The 24,394-nt window shown below is 35.6% G+C and overlaps 1 protein-coding gene across 7 annotated transcripts in view; it reads left to right on the top strand.

The window, feature by feature from the left end:
* The first annotated feature begins 18,426 nt into the window (after positions 1-18,426).
* The window catches only part of LOC131040226 (U11/U12 small nuclear ribonucleoprotein 59 kDa protein), a 147,544-nt gene continuing 141,576 nt past the window's right edge, over positions 18,427-24,394 (top strand). The window contains exons 1-3 of one of the 7 annotated variants that reach the window (XM_059207732.1): positions 18,428-18,611; positions 18,720-18,775; positions 18,921-19,046. The gene's annotated coding sequence lies outside the window, so the exon portion shown is untranslated. Of the gene's footprint in view, positions 18,653-18,719; positions 18,776-18,920; positions 19,047-23,465; positions 23,581-24,394 lie in introns of those variants that run through there. The other 6 variants (XM_059207737.1, XM_059207733.1, XM_059207731.1 and 3 more) reach the window with 6 other exon arrangements.

Below are 24,394 nucleotides of genomic sequence, written 5' to 3'. Positions count from 1 at the left end.
CCTTCACTTGTATGTCTATTTCATATTATATTTTATTGTATATGTTGTTATACATGTGTTGGTGGTGACAAGTTTGCAGGTACCGGGCATCGACTCCACTTGGTCTCACAGGTTTGAGCATGTCTTTATCCCAATGGCAAGTTGATTGGAGATGGCATAAATTCCTTCTACACACTCTAGGCTTGAGTTGTCATCCTTGTCAGTTTATGCATCTTGGCTTGAGTCAGTGGTTAAAGTCTTGTGTGGCAATGTTGACCCAATGTAGGTTTGCCTTGGGGTGTTATGAGTATTTGATTTTTTAATTAATTAATAATTGATTCATATAGTTTAAAAGAATTAAATTAAAGTATAGTTTGATATTTAATTAATTTTTGGACGATTTATTAATATTTATTATATTGGCTTGATTAATATTTATTATTGATTGGTCCAAGGGGTTGAGCTTAACTGGTTAAAACACTGGGTTCTCACTATGGAGACCCAAGTTCAATTCCCAATAGGGACATCTAAAGTGGAATTCTAAGTTGCGACTCTTGGCCTTCCATAGGATGGGGAAGGTCTTGGGGTCAATCTAATCAAACATAATAATAATAATAATTCAAAGATATGTAATGGGGATGGGCCCCACTACTGTGTCCCCACTGGTTCATAGCTCCAGTCAAAAGCCAATTACTGATCCAAAAAAAAAAAAATTATTGATTTAAGCGTTAATTGGATATTTATTATTTATTATTTAATTATTTTACTAATTGAGTCTTTTCTAATTATTATCCATTTATATAGTTGAGACTTTAATATTAATTTGGAGCATTTATTTAAATTACCCCTGGTAATTTTATTATTGGGGCTTTTATATTTAATTGTGCCCATGGTTTAATTTATTATTGGTTGTTTATATTATTATTTCCCTTTTACGTATTGGGATAATTAAATTTTATATTCCTTATCTACCCTATTTTACTATTGGTTGAGTTATTGGGGTAAGTTAACTAAATAATATTTTATATTATTACCTTGGTAATCGAGAGGGTTGGTATGAAATATATTTGTATGAAATTTTATGATTGTAAGACATGTTTTCTATAGTTTTTGTATAATTTTTCTATATATTGAGCTCTTTGAGCATTTTGTTGGGTTAGGTTCCTGGAATTATTTTTTGCGTATTGGAGATTTTTGTTGCTTGGATTAGATTTGGTTGGAGCTTGTGGATTTTGGATTTTGTCTTCGTCGGTTTTCATTTTGCCATAGCTTTGATTTCCAGGTTGGTTCAGTTTTACCTTCTGCAATTTGGTTTTTTCTAGAAAGATTATCTTCGTTGTGTTTTCTGAAAAGATTGTTTTTGGGATGGGAGAAAATTTATTTTCAGCAAATAGTTGATATAACCTTTAATATAAATTTTGGGGATTATTGTATGTGGCAATGAAATATTATTGTGAATAAGTTGTCGTGAATGGTTGTAATCGTTTCTGCAAATGTCGTAGTTTTCTATCTATTCGTCGATGGCTTCCTTGGAGATTTTGGAACCTATTTGCCTGGTTGTTTCTATGTATCTTAGATTATATATATTCTTTTGGGAGTCTTGTTATTGTTGTGACTAAATGGTAGCCTTCTACCATTTTATTTATTGAACAAAGTTGAATCACTGTGATTGTTGAACTGGAATCTATGTTGCTATTAGGCCATGATTCCTTATTTAATTGTTTCTTGTGAGTCTCCTAAGTTAATTTGGTGGTTGTGTCCCTTTTTGGGTGAATTTGAGGTCGTGATTGAGTCCTGGTTAAATTCAGGAGTGTTTAAATCCCATTTTCTGAGTCTTTTATGCAGATGCACTAATTTGGTCTATGTGCTAGAAGAATTATTCTATGCATTACTAAAATTGGTGGATGCACTAAAAGAATTGGTGTATGTGCTAAAAGAACTGGTCTATGCGCTATTCTTTCCATTGGATGCACTAAATTGTCCTATCAATAGTAATTTTTTATGATTTCAGCTTTATGCGTCAATTTTCTTAGGTCTTGGTTTCTCTCAAAGTTGGTGTTGCTTAGTTTTGGTTGTTTAATTATTTTTTATGGATTCGACAAGATGTTAGTATCTTGTTGTTGAGGGTATCGTGTCCGCTCCAACAAGTTGATAAGTTTTGCTAGAGAGAATAGCTTATGTTAGCTCCAGTGAGATGGTTGTACCTTACTATTGAGGTTTTGATATTGTTTATGGTTGAGTAAGAAGGATAAATGCCTTACGCTTGATTTTGATATGTGGATTATTGTTGAGGCTCTCATTTATGTATTGGCATTTTGACATTGTTTATTGTGCTCATTGCATATGTTATGTGGACACTTTCTTGGTGTTTTCATTGAGCCTCATGTCTATTATTGTGATTATGTATTGTGTATACCCTAAGGTCTAGGCGCATGATTAGGAAAAGTGGGATTTCATGAGTCTATTGAGGTCATGAAGAATGAACTACTAGGATTCCTTATGTTATGGAGCCAGGGCCTAGACCATTGGGATAGCTCATTTGAGGTTTATTGTAGTAATCAAGTGATAACATAATAAATTAATCATAGGTGGGTTTGGTAGTAGTAACTCATCTTAATAAGATAAGAAATATATATGTGGTACCACATCCCATGGCTTGGAGTGCTAGTGTAGACTGGAGTGAGGTATGGGTAGATCTAGTAATCAGATAAACCGAACTCCCTTGATTTCCTCAAAGATTGAGATGGTTACACATGCGTATCACAGATGTTGGGAGTGAGTTCTAGGATATCGTTTGATAGTGATAGCAGGTGATGACACTTTTCCCTCTGTGTTGATCTTAGTTTCTTGCGCCTTGTTGTTGGTTAGCCTCTAGAGGTTTTATGGTTTTGTTTTAGCCATGTGAAGTGATTTGAATTATTCTATATGTTGTTGTATTTCAGTTGTGGTGATTGTATCATTGAGTTTTCTTTGGTTGTTATGTGTCATCCTATGTCTAGACTGTGTGTGGGATCTTGTATCATCTCTAGCACCGGGGGTGGTTCCTTTGGTTCCACAGAGTCGGGTGGTGTTATGCTTTCTTCCATTGGGATGTTCTTCGTTGGTTTCTCTTGCGCGTGGGTGTGGATTCTTTTATTACAAATCTTGGAGGGATTCTTATAGTATATTGATGTAATATGATTTAGTTGGAATTTGTATTAGTAGGACTTATGAGATGGTTGCATTTGTAGAAAGAGAAACCATGCATCTTGGTGTAGTGAGATCTTGTATTTATATATAATGGGAAAAATATGCAATTGTTGTGCTATGTTGTTGTAATCATTGTTGTATCATGATGTATCTTGGTTATTGTTCATTAATGGGAATAATGTAATTGAACCTATTGATGTGCATTTAGTGTGATGATAATATCTATCATGTTAAAGAAATGGATTAAGAATGTAGTAGATAATGTTGGAATGGAAATAATGAAATAATGATGCTAGGATATTGAATAAGTAAATGGGATTAGAAACATTTGGGCTAGTGCTCTTAAAATGAATCTTAAAGTGGGTCATGGGCATTTACATTATTAATGGATGGAATCGTGTTAGTTAGATCAGTGAGGATTCTTATGTATGCATGAAAAGAGAAATGTTAACTTTGAGTTAGAATGCATTGGTTATGACAGTAATTATGAAGATGTTATGTTTGTATGGATATGTTCTTGATGAAGTTACAAGTAATGGCATTGAGATACCCTAGGGAAAGATAATTGTAGAGTTGTGTTCATTTCCGCTTGCGTAACGAGTTCATATGGTTATGCTTTTATGTTTACATTCTTGATGGGTATATATGTATATCATGTTAATGTATGTTAAATGAATATGAGTAGTAGTTGAATAGGTTGCAATAAGTGATGTTTAATTATTATTTTTTATCTTATATTGCATGTTAGTTAGCTTTATTTCTCTAGGGTATTTTGGCGGGAATTACACACAATGGTTTGACATATAAAAGGTATTTTCCCATTTTTGTTCTAAGATGTATTATCTTTTATGCTTTATATTTCCTAGATATGAATATTGACCTATGAATAGATGGTTCTGAAGGATTCATTTTGAGAGATGGTTAGCATGGTTATCTCCTTGTGTGTGTGAGTTGATATTATAATGATTGATCATGAGGATCTTAGCAGATGGTTATTGTGTTAATTTCCTAATTTGGGAATTGTTACTTTGAGTTTTATCTTATTTGGTTAGAAAGGCTTACATTCATGATTGACATTTTACATGATACATATGTTGTGTTTGATCTATGAGATTGAATGGTTGGGTGTTGTTATGCTTTTTTATTTGGGTTTGTAAGGAGATCATACTTGACACTTTGTAGCACTTATAAGGTGTTGGTATAAGGACATGTTTGATTTACTAGTTTACACTCTTCATTTTATGGTTTCCTCCAAGAGTTCATGTTCATATCATTTAGGAGGATTGTGGTGACATATTGCGAGAGACTATGTAACTATTTGGGCTACATGTGTGGATCATTACAATTGTTCTTGGTACTACATTATTATGATTATTTACTACGCCTTTTTTATTAGTAGATTTGATATGCCTTGATTTATTTTTGGATTTGACATTACCCATGTAGTGGGAGTTCTTGGATATGTATGTACTTCATTGACAAGTTTGATACAAGGAGCTTGATTGTGATTTATGGGTTGGCTATATTATTGGCATGATTTTATTGATGTTGTTGATACCTTCGAGGTATGGATGGTTGGATGTACTAGCATGTGTTGTGGATGCTATTTTTGATCACGTGAGTTTTTTCCTTTGTTCTCACTTGGATTTTTGTGTTCTTGGATTGGTGCATCTTCACCTTGGAATGCTCTTTTTCTCCCATAAGCGGCATGTTGAAGGTTGAGAGGAATTCTTGCTTGAGATGGTGATTACTTTGGTTTTATGGCTTGAGTATCTTGATGGATCATAAGAGCATGTTGGAGATCCATGTGGTTTCATGTATGGCTACGATGACGCATTTGATTGACTGATCCTTATGCAATGTATATACAAGTGGGATAATGTTAGGATTTGGTGTTGTACACCATTGCATAAAATGTTATATTATAACATTACAATTAAATAATTATTTAGTTGTGGTACATCTAGGATATGTGTTTAGGCACACTAGGTTTGCAATGTTGTAATGTATCATTTGGTTAATTATTTTATATATGGGAGACATATGAAAACTATTTAATATTTGGGGAAAGATTTTTATAAAGTAAAAACTTAGTACCTAATAGTAAATGAGGAGTCAACGGTTTTGCAATCTCATGGTTTTGATGGCTTTACTTTACCACTTGGTTGTATTTGTGTGAGCTTATATTTATAAAAGAAAATACATGTTAAGTGGTTAAGGTTGGTTGGGTGTTTGTGTTGTCATATTATTGATTCTTTATGAGGAGTGCATATGCGAAGCATGAAATAGGATGTGTGGATTCACACTTACACATGGATGATGCATTAGAGAGGCTTGATGTTCCATAAGTATTCACTGTAACTCTTTCTTGAGGGTTTTCTTAGGGTATATTTTATGTTATATTGTGGCTTATTTATTTGATCTATGCTTTATGGTTATTTTGTAAGCTTGTATGTATGCTTTTCTTTCATGGGGTTATGTAGGAAATTGATTAAATGAACTAGGGTTTGAATGCAATATTTCCTAACAATGAGAACATCGAAGATGGAAAGGTCAAATGCAATAAAGCACACAAACAAATAAAAATTAGTGAGTAATGCACAACTATAGGCAAATGTAAAGGTCTATGAGAATGGATGATTAATGATAAAACACATCATTCAAAGCAAATAAGAATATATGGTAGGGATCAAAGATATACAAAACAATGAAGGCCCAAACCCTAGTCAAGATTGAACAAAAAAGCATGAGTGAAGGTGAATCCAAAACCTATCAAATTCTAAGTAAAAAGGTACCAAACAACTATCAAATCTAGAAACTCAAAACCCAAGGACAATTATTGAAGGGGTTCAAATATTAGACTCACCATTTTATGTGAAGAAAAAAATTACACTTACATACATAATCTAGGATAAATCAATTAATTAAACAACACAAAACAAATAACCCTAGATTATTCTTCAATAGTAAATAAATATGCCAATAAATAGACCTATCTCTAGGTTCAATTGGAATACTTTAGGATAGTCTTCGTACTCTATCATTCAACACTTATTTAGTAAAAAACTCACCGTGCAATTTTTTTAGTCCTTTTTACATCTAAAGCACAAATTCAATTGATGGTTGCAAATTCAACCTTATTGATTATAATCTTCCATACCTACGAACAAAGATCCACCTCACTATCTATAACTTGTATCTAAAGATTAATAGTCTTGACAAAAGTTTAAAGGAGCTTGTTAGATGAGGATTTTCTCTTTGTGTCAAGCCTTTTGGTCCAATTCAATGGATTTGATAAGATTGAAGACACCAAATAATCATTCAACATGTACAAGAAATGTATGTCGATACTATGTTTTGGTTATAATGATGAAGTGTGTAACAAAACTCTCATAGATTCCCAAATGATCTAGCATTAAATTAAGGTCCATCCTTTTATATACTTAACATATAAATTGTACACATTTCACTCTCAAATTAATAATGACTAATAAAAAATTAACTTGATAATAAATTTAAATTTAAAAGTTGTAAGATTATTTTCACATTACACATTTAACTAAAATAAAACTAATAAATATATTATTTTTTTAATTAATTGAGCCGATAGGCTCTTAGTGTGGGGTTTCTTCGCCGGAAAATTGTCAGTATCTTGTAATAATTTTTTCGGCCATTGTTTCTAGTTGCTTTTCTGCTCGAAAAACTGTCAGCCTTCCGGTTATTTACATTTCACGGGCATCTAATTGTTTTTTGGAGCACGTTTTTATGGTGGCCTAGTAAATGTAAAGCAAGTGGTGTCATTTTAATTGCAAAGGCAGATAAAAAGTATGTAGTGGTATATGTTTAGGGTACATGACATTCATGAGATTTATTAGCATTATTGTTTGCATCAAGCTTCTTTGCTAATTGCTTAGTTATCAAGTTAATTACGCAGAGCAAGTTGTATAGAACAAGTTTTTTGAATTGTTTTCTGGAGGTGGGTATTGTTTTGAGTAGAGCAGTCGCAACGATGAGAAGATTGGGTGTTATATGTGGCAAGGTGGAGACATGTTCAATTTTTTTCTAATATAATTTATTAAAAATGATTTCCCAGTCCCTGTTGTTCCCTGCACAGTCATCTGCAAAGGTGGTGTTGTAAGTTGTTTAGAATGATCATCAACAATTATGTCGAGCACAAGGTTTTGTTTAGTTGATAGTTGGAGATTCTGTAAGTAGGTAAAAAAATTTTATTGCAAGCCCCTTTGCATTAGTATTGATTTTTTTTCAATGGCATGTATGGGTTTGCAGCTGTATTTCCACTTTCTACCCTACATCCTCCAACAATACCACTCTTGCTCCTTGTTTCATTTGTTTGTCTCCTTAGTTTTTTGGTTCACTGTTGTTTTTTTTATTGTTCATTATTTTTGCAAGGTGCATATTCGAAAATGCAATGGTGCTCTGTTTTCATATAAAATATTAATGTTTTTTTTAGTAAAACTAAAGGATCGAGGTTATCAGGCCTCTTTATAGCACCAATAATGAAAAAAAAATCTTGGATGTTATACCATCTGGTTAAGGACTTCGCCTGTAGCGTAATCGATTTGTAATTCTTCAAATTCCTCTACAACGCCTAGATTATTCTCGGACTCTGTCTACAATATATCTATATAGATATTTGACTGCATATTTATTAGGTGGCGATTGTTACATTTATCCTTGTGCCATCATTTATTTAATTGGTTGTGGCCCTTTCGTCCCTTTCTATATAGATATTTGCCTGCATATAACTAAGATATCGATAGAGACTTATTTTGGTTGCGACACTTTCATCTCTCTACTACCCCTCATTAGTAGAGCTCCCATTCATCTTCACTACCTTCTGCAACTTCTTAGTTTGGTTGTACCTAGACATAGCCCTCAAAACACAGTTGAGAGCAACGACATTTTGAGGGCACCCATACTTTTCTATTGCCTCAGACGTCATGGTGGCATCCTCAATCTTGTTGCACGTATAAACATTGACATCGGGTGAATTCACAAAGCTGGTTCCCACTTTTGCCAACGAAGGAATTTGGTGAAAGTGGGAACTTTGATTTTCTAGGTGTTCGAGCAAAATAGTGGTATTCGCTTGAACTACCCCTGGGAGTTCGAGCGAACCACGTTGCAGACCTGGGTTCGGTAGAACCGCGGGTGACTTTGTACGGGCCAAAATCAAGCCTATAGGTTCGAGCGAATGGGGGTTCGCTCGAACCATAATGGATTCGAGCGAACCCCATTCGCTCGAAGTATTGTTCATTTGAACCCTCTAATTTGAGGTTTCTCCCAAAAATTTTCAGAATTCTGAAGAATTAATGACTTCGGAGCTCTGGTTTAAAGCACGAATGAAATAATCTTGATAACCCAAAAATATTAGATTGTAGTACTCAGAGCAAGCTTTCCAACGAGTATAATTTTGTTATATTTTGAATTTATTATGTTCTTATTTTTTTAATTTTATGGAAAATTGGTTTTTCATTGAACATGAACTTCTCTGTTCAACGCATCGAGAAAAATAAGAAACTAATTCAAAAAAATTCTGAAAAAAATATCTATGCCCCTGGTATTGATGTCTTCTTTCTAACAAAAAAAAATAAATTTGAATTTCGATTTATATAGAACAAGTTATGTGTTCAAACGTAAACCTATGTCTAAATTATAACTATTCGGACTTCAAAACTTTATAAAATAAAAAATATTGAACATATCACTATAAAACCAAATGCAAGCCCTGGATATTGATGTTAAAAAGCAAAATTCGAAAGAATTGAGTTTTTATCATTTATAGAAAAAAAGTTATACGTTTCGGGAGGCACCTCACTCTTAAAAAATGTAGTTTGTTGTAAAAAACTACTTTTTGAGGGAGATGGAAATTTTTTTAAAAAATCCTTCAAAAAAATTTGAAAAAAATGTATATAGAATCTACAAACAAAATGCTAGAAATCACTAATTTACATCATCTTCAAATTTTTAATAGTTTAAAAGTTATAGTTCTCGGAAGTTGAAGATTATTTTAAAAATGTACATCTCAGTGTCAAAAGTGGCAAAAAAGTGGGAACCATTATTGTGAGTTCACCCCGTCATCTTTGCCAAGACTGGACATTTCCACCCACAGAAGAAGAGCATCTTTGTCTTCCACATACAATTTTTTTTTATCTTGAACCCAAATCAGTGTTACACATTTTCAATTCTTTTGCTTGAAACCCAACTCAAAATTTCCTCTTGCAATTGTACTTAAAAACTATATCAAGTTTTCCCATTATTTATCAGACCCATATCAGTGCTCCAGGCTCGTTCTTGACCTCCAAATCCAACAAAAAAAATACAAGGGGGTAACTGTCTAAACTTTCTTCTAAAACAAAATAATGTCCTTTTCTCTGTCATATCCTCTGGTACCTATTTTGACAACTAGGCATTCCACCCAATGGCTAGCAGTCCTTTTAATTCCCTTATAGGTTTATAGCTGATACTAGTTCTTTGGAGGACTTGTGGGGCGTAATGCTGAAGCAAACACAGGTCAAATGTCTCTATCATACTTAGATTAATTCAATATCATTGAAATTTTTTTGTATGTGTATTGTTTGTGTACTCTATTGTATCTTATTTGTTGTTCTTTTCTCATCCATTTGTGTTGTATGTGTTCAGAATGAGCTTAATATGATATAGTGTTGTGTTAGAGTTATCTTGTATTAGCTAATAATTATTTATTTAATTATTAGTCTATTAAACTCTATGCTTAAGCTAAACTTAGGCATTTAATAAATATTGTAGGTATTTAATAATTATTCTATTAAATACACATCATCCCTTTAGGTTTTCTTTAGGGTTGCATATCTTTAGGGTTTCTATTATCCTTTTATAAGGATTGTATTGTACTTGTTCATTAAATTGATTCCCTTTCTGAATGATAATTTTCTTCTTCAAAGCATTTATGCTTTTTGGCTTTATGTGCCTCCATTCTCCTCTTGTGACAGGTATTTGCATGCAGGTGTTCTTGGGATCTCTGAAGTTGTATTTCCTCAACTTCTTCATGGTATCAGAGCTGCAGATCTGCAGCTACCTGTTCTTGTTTTGAGAATTTTGCTTTGGAAGCAGATCTGGGGTTTCAGGAATTTTTTATGTACCTAGGGTTTGACCATTTTTCTGAGCACTTTGGGCCTAAAAGGACTTCACCATCGTGCTCAAAAGGCCCAAAAACCCTTATGGTCATATAAAATTTGACCTATTTTGGTTCCTGAGCCTCTGGGAGTTTTTTTTCTCTAGATCCAGGTCGTACGGCCTTGGCACGCATTTTGAGAAAATGTTTATATATATATATATATATATATATATATATATATATATATATATATATATATATATATATATATATATATATATATATATATTGCCTTTTTACGGCATACAAGCTGGATTTTGATTTTTTATTAAAAAAATTTCAAAAAAATCAAAAAATAAAAAGGGGCGAAAAAAAGGGTTTAAATTTTTTTTGTTGTTTTGCAAATTATTTTATTTTATTTTATTTTTTGTGGGGGGGGGGGGGGGGGTTCATACCATGGGTCCCTTGCCCCTGTCGTAATCCTACAGGCCTTGGGCCTCGTGCTGTCGGCTCCCAGCCCCCACCACCCTGGCCCTCTCCGGTGGCATTGCACCACCAGCCGCCGCCGCCCCAGCGACCACTGCCCCGCCTGGCCTCCTCCACCGCCCGGCCTTCCCGCCACCGGCATCCGCCCCCCGGCCCACCGGCCGCTCAGGCTCCACCGGAAATAGCAGCCTGCACTGGTGGCGAACCACCTGGCCGCCACCAGTGCGCTGCCCACTAGCCACCAGAGCACCACCCAGCCACTAGACCTCCTTTTTTGGCCTCTTTCAGGGGGGGGTTTGGTTTTTTGGCTCTATCTTGGGCATACGAAGTCCTTTTTTTGAAAATGAATAGGGGTTGGAAAGCTGGTTCCGAGCCGGACCTCATGGTGTTGATAATTTTTTCCAATTTTTCTGTTTGACTATGTTTTTTTCTAGTCAAAGTGAGGTCTAGTTTTTGCACTCCGGGAGCCATAGAATGAGCATCCGACCTCCGTTTTTTGAAAAATTTATATTTTCGGAAAGTGTGTGTTGTGTAATTTCTAGCCATCTGAGTTTTATTTCCAGATTTTGCTCCATGCATATTTTATTTAGTTTTTTTCTTTCAACACTATGGTGGATATCTTGGTTGTTTCAGGTCCTGGGATCTCTTCTTTGGGTTGGATGTCTCTATTTTGGTTCTCATTTCTATTTCTAGTCTTCTTATCATTGTATCTTGTATTTATGCAAACACACTGAGATAAAGTGCCATCATGCATTGTTTATTTGGGATCATGCACATCTTGTGCCTTGTTGTACATGCACTATTGATAAAGTGCCATGAGGGGGTTGATGTTTGCCTTTTGTTTGCCATCTACCTTTGTCAAGTGAGTGTTCCTTCCATGACATTCACCTCATGATGTGTGTCAAGTGAGTGTTCCTTCTACGACACTATGTACTTTCTCTGCACCTTTGATGTTCCTGGTTCTTCATCATGTAGTTCCTGTTGGTCGTTCTTTTCAGTGTACCTGTCCCTCTCCCTTCTCAGCATTATGGGGAGGTTTGTCCTACTAGTTCTAATGCTTCCTTGGTTCGATTGATCAGCTCTTCAAGCTTTGGTGTCTCATGCCATCTGTATCTTCAAGTTCAGTTGTTTGCCTTTGTTTGCCATCTGATTCGAGTAGTGTCATTTGAGGGCACTCATGCAGATTACAGTCTTCTCTACTTGATCATGTTCTATTTCAGTGGAGGTTCTTCAGATCAACAGTTACTCTTCGACAGTGTTTGCAGCTATTGCTTGCTTCAGTGGTGTTCTTCTTGCTTTTCCATCTCTTTTTGGAGTAGAGTTTTTTCCCACGCGGTTTTCTCTATTTCTCTAGTTCATAGAGATTTGGCTGTGATTAGGTACCTCATCAGGCCATGTTGTCGGGACCCAACTTTGCCTTCATCATGTAGTTGCATTTTTTGCTTCATGCATTTAGTTTTTTAGCTACTCCCTAAGTTCATCTTAAGGGGGGGTGTTAGAGTTATCTTGTATTAGCTAATGATTATTTATTTAACTATTAGTCTATTAAACTCCATGCTTAAGCTAAACTTAGGCATTTAATAAATATTGTAGGTATTTAATAATTATATCAAATTATTAAATACACATCATCCCTTTAGGGTTTCTTTAGGGTTGCATATCTTTAGGGTTTCTATTATCCTTTTATAAGGATTGTATTGTACTTGTTCATTAAATTGATTCACTTTCTGAATGATAATTTTCTTCTTCAGAGCATTTATGCTTTTTTGCTTTTTGTGCCTCCATTCTCTTCTTGTGACAGGTATTTGCATGCAGGTGTTCTTGGGATCTCTGAAGTTGTATTTCGTCAACTTCTTCATGTTGTGTGTGTTGGTAACTAGGCATTGCACCCAGTGACTGATGGTCCTTTTAATTCCCTTACAGGTTGAATGTTTTATTGTGGATTTGTGGCAAACAAATTGATTAATCTTTCCTTAATTATTAATTTATCTTTTATTATTTAAACTATTATTTTAGATTCAAGTGTCATCAAAAGCGAACAAAGATAGTAATGGCAATTTATGTTTGACTTAGACGATTACTTAACTAAAAAATTAGTGTGAATTCTTGGTTAATAAGAGATCCAGGGGTACACCGTGATTCGAATCTTGTCCAGCTATGGGATTATATTTTAGTTTTATTGTAAAGTGGATTTTTCTTCGTTTTTTCTTATGTGCCTACTTTTTAACCTTTCTGGGTAGGCGATAAACCTTGTATTCACTTGTTAAAATGATCATCTAGTCTCTCCAACTCTCATTTATTCTCATGCGGTTTAAACAAATGATTATATTTAATCCACCACGAGTAATTTATTTGAAATTTATTTTAGTTCATGCCTCACATAGCTCTTAGATCGCATAGCAGTTGACAGTCGAATCTACAACTTTTAATAATTTTGACAATTTAGCATTTTCGAATTGGTAAAGGACACTGTTAAAATCTATTTGGATTGGAACACTTTCCATAATCCTTAAAGCTCTTGCACTCTGGACATTTTCTTGCATTATACACATATATTTTAATTCTAATTTTCATTTACTTTTAGAGAATTACAATTTATTCAACCATATATACTTACAAATAAGATGAAAATAGCAGTAGAGGTGTGTGGTTAGTGACAGTTTTTGGTAAAATGTGAGATGCATCACATGTATTATTCTCTCTGGTTTCAATGTAATAAATTTTGGAGATCTTGACGATCCTAGTGATTTTTATCTCTTTCAAAAAGTATTTGTGTTTCTGTTTTGGAATGACAAACAACAATCTCTTATTAGATTTCCTACAACTAAATTTACTTGTAAATTGCATACATGCCCTTAATCTCCATAGATGGTATTTCTATGACATGCATTTAGGTCTATACATAATCACAATATACTCCAATTAAGGCAAATAGACACTCCTTATGACTCCTACCACATGTTTCCTAATTTATTGATTAGGCTCTTATCAATTGAATTATTCCAGATGAAACAAATGTCCCATACAACTATGCTTTAATTTAAAGTTGTTTTATAATATGTGATATTTGCAAACTAATTCTAAACATACTACAAAATACTGATTGTAGATATTGTGCGGTTACTTGACTTATGGTTGTAATTTCTACAATCACTAAATGTACACATGTCGGAAGATGAGATTGGTATGAATGATATTGAGGAAGAAGAAAACAACATAGAGCTCATAACTGTGTTCTTTCCTCAACAAACAATACTCTATTTTTTTGCCCTGTTGTATCAATTCATACAACTCTTTGTCATATGTTCACTATGTAGTGATTTGAAGAATCTATGGACAATTAGTTTTAGATCAATCTTTACTTGTCTCTCACACTCTGAATCAAGTATTCTCTATAGATAATACTCTCATTTCTTACCTATTGTATCAATTCATACAACTCTTTATTATATGTTCATTGTGTAGTGCTTTGAAGAATCTATGGATTGTTCTTTTCTCAACAAACAATACTCTGTTTTCTCGGCTCGTTGTATCAATTCATACAACTCTTATCATATGTTCATTATGTGGTGATTTGAAGAATCTATGGACTGTTAATTTTAGATCGATCTTTCCTTGTCTCACACACTCAGAGTCAAGTATCCGTATTTGAAGATTTAATGCACTCTTCTTTCATAAATCGAATCTTTGACAATACAGTAGATTTCTAGAGATTATTCATTCATGGCGCTTCTATAAATCTATCCTCTGGTTCAGTTCTTATAACACTGCGAATTTGGAATTATAGTTCGAGGGCATTAACATATTTGTTATTTACAGTGATTTTTTGTTTGCCTTTCTTCTTATTCTCTTTTATTGTTTGAAACAATAAATTTCAGACAACTTGCTGAATCAATTTTTTTAATTTTATTTTATAAAAGTGGATGACCCACTGAAATTATATTAAAACTTTCTATTTTTTATATGGCGTCTGGTTCAATGAGCATAGAGGGGAAATAACCAGTAAGAAAACCCTTCAGTATTGCTCAAGAAAACGTAAGCCTATCTACCCATTACAATAGCCCATAGGCAACCCAAATACAAACCCTGATTACATTATAGATTATATTATATATAAATGAAGCTTTGAAGAGCTTGTAGGAACTAGTGACCTAGTGGAGAAGATATCATCCCAAAAATGCAACCATCAAAACACCAATCTGCCTATGCACCACATGAGTCCAAGGCCCTGCATAGAACAAAACACACAACCAAGAGGGAACCAAGGAAAAGCAGTCTTGACACCATAAAAATGGTTAGCATACATAGGCCTAACCATATAAGAAGTAGAGGAAGATGGAGAAAACCTTTAGGAAACAGGGAGAAACCAATCCATAAAATAATCCAAAGCAATAGCCATATCAGTAACATCATGATAAGGAACCATCTACACCACCAAACAAACTGCACTTTCCAATTCCTCAAAAAAAGCCACCAACCACCAACTCTGGCAAAAAAACTCCACATAATGTAGAGCATTGCGAAACAGAGAAAAAGAACAGACGAATGAATGTCATACCTGAGCACCTATTCGGAATATATAACAGAGAAGAGGATAACCACTGTATGATTACCATATCATCATAAGAGAAAATGCCCAGCAAGAGATCTCATACAAACTATGGAAATTTCACATAGCTTACATCAGACCCAATCATTAAAGCAAATGCTTAGCCAACACGACACCCAGGAAGCATAATGATTCATCCGAAGGATCAATGCACAAAGCGTGAAAATAAAAACTCATGACAAAGTCACCCAATCTATCTGCAAGGAGAAATGATTGCCAGAAAAACAGGGCATCCAAGCATAATACCCAAACTCATCCACGAAACATAATGAGTAGCATAGAATCCAATACCAAATCAGTCCCTAAAAAGTCCAAGAAAAACTGAGGTAACCAGCTGCTATGATGCTAAACCCATAAACCCAACATACAACTTCATGGAAAAAAACAATGCCAAGCAAAAAACCAATAATTACCAAAACTGTCGGTCGAACATAAGGCATCCCTTCCCTGTCCCATTGGGAATATAATTACACAAAACCTCAAAATGAACTCACCCATCCTAATTGCCAACCAATATACCATAGAGCTGATAGATAAGGAAAGACCAAAAGGCAATCACCAAATTAACAAAAAGAAGAACGAGAATAGCCATCAACAGGGGTATCTATAACTAAAAATGTGGTCATAGAAAAAACATGAGAAATGACCCAACCCCAATTCACTATCAAATAAGTGTCAGTTGGGCCTAAATTGCCCCTCCATCCTCCTTACTTAATAAGGCGCTACTACCAGGAATAGCTAAAACAGAGATGCTGTCATAAGGCAAGACAACACCCCCCCTATAGCCATTCAAGGAAGTAAACTCCCCATGAGGTGAGGAAATTCTCCAAAAATCACAACAAAATCCTTTCGTAATGAGGAGATTCTCCCAATAAATGTCAATAATAATGGTATTGCCCCAAAGGCGAACACCCTCATTATAGGCACTTACGAAAGAACAACCCCACCAAGAAGGACTATTAAGATAGAAGTTTCATGCAGGAGATAGGAAAGTCTGAAGGGGCAAGTTCTATACAATCAACACCTTCACTAACAACCTTGTTTGCAAGAAAATCCACAAAAACATTAATCTCTCTAAAACAATGTGAAATCGAGAAAGTGGAAAAACCATTAAGTTGGAGGAGAATGTGCTCCAAAAGATACTGCAAGTGCCAAGAGAGACACTTTTTGACAGCAACCGCCTGAAAAACCAGCATTGAATCACCTTCAATAATAATATCCTTGATGTTTAGAGAATGATCAAGATCAAGTCCAAAGGATAGAGCTTGAAATTCAGCCAGTTATTAGTGCCATAGCCAATATATTTACCAACTGCCTTGATGATTTTTGAAGAATAATAAAAAATAATTACCCCAATCCCAGACTTCCCCGGATTTCCCTTAGAGGCCCCATCAAACTGAAGTTTGAATGAAGGGAAAGGGGGAGAACTCCACTTAGCCATCTTGCGCTTAAGAAGTAAAGAAGATGCATCTGATAAAACCCCATGAGAAGACATTAAATGAAGTGAAGGCCATCTCCAAGTAACCCAATTATCCCAATGCGAAAAGGATTTAAGGTGATCTAAATTTTTATGAATGAAAGAAATCAACACTTCACTAATGGAGGCTTGGATTTTACCAATTATGTCTGCCAAAGATGCAGACTTATGTTTGAAGATTCTTGAATTCCTTTCAAGCCAAAGATTCCAAATCACCAGAGATGGAGCAACTATCCAAAGATATGAGTAAAACGAAGCGGGAAACAACAAGGGCCAGGACCGAAATTGTGAAAGTAGATTTGAACAGAGAGTAGAAGACCACCCTAACATACCAAACAACCAATACCAACATTCAAAGGCAAAGGGACATAGCAGGAAAAGGTGATCCACCGATTCCATACAATAACCACAGAAGACACAAGGAAACACTGCTGTAATCCCAAGCCTATCCAATCGCATTCCAGTAAGGATTTTATCTTGGACTGCCAACCAAGCAAAAGCCCCTACTTTTGGAAGACAGACAGAATGCTAGAAAAGCTTAGTAGGCCAACAAAAAGAAATAGGGGTCTGAATCAAAGAATTATACCCCTCTTTTACCGAATAGGAGCCTGTAGCATTTTTAACCCAAACCAAAGAATCCTCCTTATTATGGAAAACTAAAGGTCTCCTACGCAGTTCTTCTACAAAAGCTAAAACAATATCATTATTAATAGCCAGGGGAGGGATATCCTTCCATTTAGCCACTAAACATGGACCTGAGGTGACAACCAGTTATCATTTTTGCACCAAATATCAGTTGTAAATTGTTTTTAAAATCATATTATATATGTATTTTTTTTAACAAAGATTCCTGCAAGCAGTAAAGTGAGAAAAGTCGTTACCTTTTCATATGTAGTATTATTTATTTTTATACATTTTTTACATGCTCAAAGTAACTTTATACTAGAAAATTGTTCTTAACCTTTGATGGTTCTCATGACAACTTATATTTGGATATGATTTTTTTTGTTGTCCACTGATTCATGTCTGTAGCTTTCTGTGACACATCAGTACAACTAAAGTCAATAGCATTTTGTGCTATGCCTATTTATTTATTTATGCTTCAAAGACTATATAAAGATAGATTTCAGTCCGTGTTCACCTACACGCTAAGAGAATTAAAAATCTTTTCTTCTCATATTCATACAATTTTTCTTATTTTGATGCCTTGAGTTTAACCCGTCAATCTTAATCCACCTAAACACAAAAAATACGGAGTTGAATAATCTGGATGTTAAGCTCTAAATCATGAGAAAGTTTGAGCAATCTCAATTCGACTATGATTTTACAGCATAGTACTGATATTTCTTCATTTCCCATATTTCATTTTCTCCTAGTACCCACAATCTCTACCTTTCCCTCACCAGATTTAGCACAAGGCAGGGACTCTAGCTGTATATCACAGCTCTTGTTTTTATTATTGATTATTGCCGTTAATTTTTTTTTATTTTTATTTCCAAAACTATGATTAATTTCGCAATAGTGATAACTTTATTGTGTGCGGTCAAATCTCATTTAATTTTCAGCACATTTCATTCGGTTTCATGACAGGAGATTTAATTTAAAATAAATACTCGTGTTTATCCTCCAGCAGTTTCTCGAATGTTCAGGCGCCGCACTGAAAGCAAATGTATGAAGACCTTTGGCCAAAAATTTGGATTAAATAACTGCAACTAAAAATTTGGATTAAATCTGGAAACTACTATCACTGGAGACTGGTAAGTCTGGGAAAACTGGATGAATTGCAGGGTATCGCAAAGTAAGTTTGTTGTGTCTTTTGTTACTGCATTTGAATTTTTATTGTCTTCTGCTTCTAATTTCCCCAGTTAGAGATTTTTTCATTGACATTGGCGGCCTTTGGTATGGGGCCCTTTCAGTCAAGGTAATTCTAGTGTATTCATTCATACTTTGGTTTTTCCCTGCATTGTTTTTGTATATTAGCACGTTCATGGACCATGGTTGAAAGAACTATGAAAAATAGGTTAGAAACTTACGCAATACAGAAATTTATGTTATGGTTATTTCAGACAAGGCCTGAGCAGCAGTCGAATAATGCCTAGAGCGAGGAGCTTCAATTATGGGTTGACCCAATTCACAGAGGCATCAATGACACGATTTCTGATCTTCATCAGAAGGTTTTAAGGTTTAGAAATGTAAGCCATATATTATAATTATGTTTTTAATTGTGAATGTTTTGGTTAGAATGATCTAGATAATTGAATCTTTTGATGCTCAGCCTCACAATAAACGACGAGTTGTTTTGGGGGATTTGACGAACATAGTGCTGACATAATTCTTAGGTCAAGTAAATTGAAATTGTGGGTCAATTTTGATTCTTAAATTCCTATACCAATGTTTCGATTCTCAGAGGATTTTTAGCAAATTTTTTTATTGTGAAATCTTTGAAAATTTAGCACTTAAGATCATCAAATTTGAATTCATCACCATCCCCTTTTTCTCGTTTGGGTTGAGTTTGAATTGGCTCTCTCAAGTCTCAAAACTATATCATCTAGTAATACTCCAATCTTGGTTTTAGATGGGGTTTCTGTCATCCGGTATAAGTTACCAGTGTTTATTTCTGTTAACTAGTTTAGATAAAACTATGTTGATCCTTTTTACACAATTACATAAGTTCCTTGGGGATTTTGAACATTCTAAGGCCATGTTTCTACACTTCCTCCTCTCTGAGTGCCAAGGCCTTGTGTATAGGGATGTGTTGACGTGTTTTTTATGACAGCGTCTAACACAGAATAAAGTTGCCTAACAGTCACTTCACTCTCTCTTGATCAAAGTACGATTGCATGCTAAGATTGCAAGAAGTTCAAACAATCGACTCCAAGGTTCCTTTATGCTTACGGACGTGACTCAGTTGGCTGATGTGATTGCTGGTAATCCAAGGGGCCTTACGTTTGCATCGTTCTTTCACTTCTTTGCTGTGGCTGGAACTCCATCATTGGATATGACAATTCTGCGATGCTGTTGCTTCGAACGGACTAAAATGAACTGAAAGTAAAGGGGAAAGGGTTAGAAGGATCTAAATCTACTCCTAAGGGCAGTGATAACAATGAATAGTGCTCTGGTGGACAAATTCCAAATAAACCGAGCTCTGCTTCGCCAAGTTTAACTACAACTCCGCAAGAACCGGTGCAATCTTCTGAGGATGATGAAGGATTTTCATATTGAGAAAGTGCATTTGAATACCCAACACGACGCAATCCAAACGACTGTCCACAACCGAACTTAGCACAAGTTTAGTGGCTCAGGCTAACTTTACACTGCAAGTTACAATCAGCAAGATGCAAAAAGTATGAACCATGGAAATTCATCAGACACCATTGCATTCTCCATTGAAATCAAAGCACTTTACTATTTCCAATCTAAGTGAGGAAGGTGAAACCATGCAAGCTTTGAAAAAATAATTGAAGTGGACACCATCAAAGAATAATGTTTCACTATTATTTTCTCAAAAACTTATCGCAACAATTTCATACCAAGCTCCCTCCTTTACAAATGAGGGGGGTCACACCTTATATAGGCTTGAAGCCCTGGCTACATGCAAAACCCTAATTAGGGTTTGCCCAAAAGATTCTCCACTCAAGATGCAACAAGGTGGGAATCTCCAATTTATAACCCATCATGCCCATATACAATTAATTCAAAAGTACCCAAAATAACATCCATTGCGCATTAAACGCACCACCTCCTTCAAATTCGCCCAACATGCATTGAATATTCATCCATGCAAAAATCACCCCATTATGTCATAAATGCTCCATCATTTCCACATGCGGCGGCTGCATGCAAAAGGAATCTGCCATAAACTCAACATGCAATGACCAGGCTGCCACTTGGTGAGAAAACCTTGGAGAGAGAAAACTTCAGGAGAGAGGAATTTGATCCATGAAGAATTTTTCTTGAAGTTTTTGAACTTGCCTTGCTTTGGAAAAGATTTTCAATGATTTTTCAACATCTGCTATTTTTTTAGGAATTTTGCACAAATTAGGGTTTCAAGTCCAGAAGGAAGAGAATTCTCCGACGAATCCAAATCTGTAAAACTTTTGAAATTTGGATGTGATTTGATGCCCGAGAATGGATTTTTCAAATTTTTCCCTGGGGGGGGAATTTCTTGTTCCGTTCATCCCTGATTCCTTCCTTGCCTTGAAATTTATGTTCAATTCATCCTTGGGTGTGATTTCTTCCTTGCTTGGAATTTAGTCCCGAAGGAAGGAATTTCCAACACTTAGCCAAATTTTCATCTTTCCTAGAATTCTGTCTTGAAGGAAGGAATTTCCAACACTTAGCCAAATTTTCACATTTCCAAGAATTCCGTCGTGAAGGAAGGAATTTCCATCACTTAGTCAATTTTTTCACTTTCCTGGAAATTTGTCCTGAAGGAAGGAATTTCCATCACTTAGCCAAATTTTCACCTTTCCTGGAATTTCTTCTTCTTGGGCGCAATTCTTCCCCGACGAAGGAATTCATCTCTTTGTGCACTGTTCATTCTGGCGCCCTCTACAAGGCTGGGGCGGAAATTCCTCCTGGGGAAGGAATTCATTGTTTTTGTGAATTGTCCATGTCTCCTTTTCAACATCCCTATTTTTTAGGGATCCTCCTAAAATTTAGGAGCTAGGTTCATTGGATGAAGAATTTCACCCCGATTCCGAATCTATAAAATTTTCCACACTTGGGTGAGATTTGGTGTCTAAAAATAGCATATTCGAAAATTCGCCCGAGAGGAATTCTGCGTTTTATTCTTCCTTGATTCCTTGGATTCCATGCCTTAGGCAAAATTTCAATTTTTTAGGTTGGGTGAAATTTTCACCATGCCAAGGATTCATGAATTTTCTTTCTGTGAATGGCTTCATGAATTCAGCGCCCCAGCCCAAACTTGGGCGCATTTTGGCTCTATCCATGGAGAGGTGGATTATTGCACTTGTGAATGGCATCTTCAATTCAGCGCCCTGGCCCAGACCTGGGCGCATTTTGGCTCTGTCCATGGAGAGGTGGATTATTGCACTTGTGAATGGCATCTTCAATTCAGCGCCCCAGCCCAGACCTGGGCGCATTTTCACCACGTTCATGGATTCATGGATTTTTCCATCATTTCAGGCTCTTCGTCAGGATATATATATGAAATATAACATTTAAGTATAAGTTATATTTCATATATATTGTCAGGATGTTTGAGAGTGGTTTCAGGTCCATAGGATTCATAATGCAAATTCTGGATTTTGGAAGATCTTCCAAATTTCCAGACTTACTCAAATTTCAGGCCATTTTCGGATCAGGATGGCATTGGTGGATTGATGTGAATTTATGGACTTGGATGATCATGCTTGCTTTCCTCTTCTGGAATAGGAGATCCAAACTTAGCCAAATTTTGACCACTGTCTGTGTTGAGATGCCACTTTGGGAGTTTGAAGGTGATTTTCCAGACTTAGAACAATTTTGTGCCTTCCACTTCAGGGATGATTCTCATACTTAACCATTTTAGACCCCTGCTTGTCTGCTTTCAACTTTCCAGATTTAGAAGTGATTGTGCATGTTGATTCTTCGCTGTCTGCTAGCCTGATCCTGCCACAAATAGACTTTCCCGAAATAGAAACTTTCCAAAATGTCAGAGTTAGAGCCTAAAACAGGACGTAGGAATGACTTACTATAAATAGAAACTTACTAAAAATAGAAATTACTAAAAATAGTATGTTTGAATTTTTGGCAAAATGGTGACATTCCGGGACTCGGAAAAATCCCTAGAAAAAAGGGACTTTCTAAAAATAGAAAGTTGCTCTGTTTGGGCTCAAATTTTACTGGGAGGTCCCTTGGAGGGTCCTGATTCCAGTCGTATGCTTAATTTTCCCGAAACCCTAATAGGAACCCCTAAAATCTAGGACAAAAGGCAAAACCCTAGAGAAAGGACAAAACAGGCCCTAGACTTAGCCGAATTTGCTCAAACGAAAGGCAGACTTGACCAATATGACCCCCAAACACTTGCAAAGAAGAGAGATTGACGAGACTGTTGCGAAAAGACCCCAAAAATGCAAGCCAAAAGACCGGGAGGGCCTAAAAAGTAGGGGGTCCCCATTCGCAATGGGGCGATGTGTGAAAATGTCACAACAGGATGGAACTACAAATTTTCTTCAATCAGACTATTGCCAATTCGGTTTTAGAGGCGTCATCTTTTGCTGGCCCATTTGCAGTTTATAAAGGATTTTTGCTCTCTATTACATCCACTAGGGAGCCCAACGCATATGAACCGCATGGATTCCCTGCTACAAGCAACACCACTTCAATTCTTGCACTATGCGAGATTTGGAATAATTTTTACTGGACTAATATACGCCAAGGAAAAATGATGGCCATGTGAAATTTTTCAAATTGTAGAGAGTTGTCTCAACTTAGTAATTCTTTAAAGTTAACCCTGATTTGCGTTTTGTTGTTAAGTGTTTAGGCATTGATTCAGATAATGAGATGAGGTTACTTTAATTATCTTTAACACAAAATAGTATGTAGATAAGCAGCATATAGACATCCATAAAGCACAGAGGATTAAGGACTTCTATCAGATGTTGTAGTTTCAGCAGGCTTGGTGGACATGTATGCAAAATGTGGAAGGATGGACAAGGCATGTGAATTGTTTGACAGAATGCCTCGTAGAAATCTGTTATCATGGAATGCTATGATCGCAAGGTATGTGCAAAATAGATTTTGTGAGAAGGCTTTAGAAACTTTCACTGTTTTAAAGTCTTTAATTCTAGTAATTGTGCAAGGGCATTGTAGTATTTGGATACAGTTGCGGTTCGCAGCACGTAGGTATGCAATTCTTTGAGCCCCATTTTTATTAGCCCATTTATTGCAGTTGCTACCAGGTATCACATTTTTTCATGAATACAATTCACAGTGGTTCCTTCTTCCATGTTCCTAACGATTCTTTGTCATTTAGTGGTAAATTTGACAAGCATAGCCTTTGAACTGAATCGATATAACCCTTGAAACTCAGATACATTCACTGCAGCCATGAGAACTGATTGCTAAAAGGCCACTCAAAATTTAACAGCCTAGTCCATATCAATATCCAAAAATGCAATACCCATAAGTCATTGTTAACAATATTGGAATTGTTCCTACAGGTGAATGCGAAGGTAGAAACACAAGGAACAGGGCAGATAAACTACAAAGGAGTCAAGTAGTGTAATAACCTTATAAACTACTTACAGGAAAGAGGTAAGCCAAGCACCTTACACAGTGCCATACATCACGTCTAAGTATGGTAAAGTAGACCAGGTGAGTGTCAAAGTTTCCACTATGTTGTTCATTGCAGCCCTTCAGATCTGGGTGTAGCTAGCCTGATGATTTTCTCTGTCACGAGGATTATATGCTTAATTTCTAGGCATGGCCTTGTCGATTGGTTGAGCAATCCCATTCTGGTCTTCCAACCAAAAACAGTAACGTTGGCTACTTCTGAATTTTGGATCCAATTCAAATCTGCATTCCACAAGCATAT

This window comes from Cryptomeria japonica, chromosome 7 (genome assembly GCF_030272615.1).
Source record: "Cryptomeria japonica chromosome 7, Sugi_1.0, whole genome shotgun sequence".
NCBI classification, from domain to species: domain Eukaryota; kingdom Viridiplantae; phylum Streptophyta; class Pinopsida; order Cupressales; family Cupressaceae; genus Cryptomeria; species Cryptomeria japonica.
This window is presented reverse-complemented; position numbering and strand designations above follow the sequence as displayed.